This window comes from Etheostoma spectabile, chromosome 8 (assembly GCF_008692095.1).
Source record: "Etheostoma spectabile isolate EspeVRDwgs_2016 chromosome 8, UIUC_Espe_1.0, whole genome shotgun sequence".
Lineage (NCBI taxonomy): Eukaryota > Metazoa > Chordata > Actinopteri > Perciformes > Percidae > Etheostoma > Etheostoma spectabile.
Window position 1 is genome coordinate 2,195,152 of NC_045740.1, and position 1,453 is coordinate 2,196,604.

Consider the following 1,453-nt stretch of genomic DNA (forward strand, 5'->3'; position numbering starts at 1 on the left):
GGGGGGGGGGGGTGTCCACTGGTGTCCCAGGACTCATACAGAACAGCCTGCATCTGCTCCCAGGCCTTGGGCCAAGCTGTCAAGTGACGCCCACATTGCTTTGCCAGAGACGTGGACAAACCGTGATGGGGAGCTGGATGAGGAAAGAAGAGAGCCGAGAGATGCAATCTGCAAACGGGGTTGCACACTCAGCATCTGGCGTAATGGGCCGTTTATTATAGACAGTCTGACTGGAAACCCTCAGAAATTGGCCTGCTGTCAGTGAGGGACACAATGTTTCCCCCAGCTGCCAGATAATTCTCCTGAAATCTGCATGTTGGTTTTGTACACAATTAGCAGGACCATTGTCAACATCCCATAAACTACACCATGCTGCCAAGGCATCTGGGAATTTAAAGACAGTGTGCTTTTTCTCAGGCGTGAGAGAATTGTGTGATCAACAAAAATCTTGTCAGACTCCTTCAGTTCTGTAGTTTTCACATGACAAGGCAAACATATCCCCTTATATTTAACATGTGTTTTGCTTGCTACTTCACTTAGATGTTTGTGCTTCACTGTACCGGATGATTTATGTGCCTCGTTTGACACTGCTGTAGAAGGCTTTATCACATGCATCAGCAGAGGGGAAACAATTCTCTGGGCTCACTTTAAATCTCAGTTTAAAACGACTCTGTGTCATCATCACCAAGCCATTCTTGGTCCAATATGAAACTGACAGAAGTGGGATGTAGAAACTTGAAGCCTACATTGTGCATACACTAAGAATGGGCTTATCAGTAAAGTAAGAGACATCTTGCTTCCAGCCACACAGTCATAGATAATGTACTTCTCATGAGAGAGAAGCAGTACATGTACAACATTTTTAAATTGTCAAATTATTAATAAATCAAATATGTCTTAAATGTATGGAGGTGGTTTGTTTATTAGACAACATACAGTTGGTATGTGATGAGACATTTCCAGACAAAATATTAACAAACTAGAGTGTATACAGTACTTTACTGAAATTTTCAGTCAGACCTGCAGTAATATAACATAGTAATACTGACAGAGGCCTTCTGCAGTTACTAGTAATTTTGATATTTTTATGCATATTTTTATGTTTATGATACTTTTGCTTAAGTAAAATTCTAAATGTAGGACTTTTGTTGTGGGGTATTTTTTATGGTGTTTGTATGGCTACTTTTACTTAAGTAAATGAACATGTCTCCCACATATTGTACCCGCTTGCCTGTCCTTAAGAATTATACAGATCTTTGTTTAGATTAGTTGTCTTTGTTCAGCTGTTTATCCATATGTTTATCCTCCTGCACATGTGAAAGAGAGTAGGAGTCAATTTTTGTCACCCCTTGTTGTCATGAAGCAAGGACAGCATTAGGACAGGCTTTACATTGTACTTTAATCCTGTACTTTTCCAGAAGTGTATTCTTTCTTTCTCTAATGGTGAGTGTTT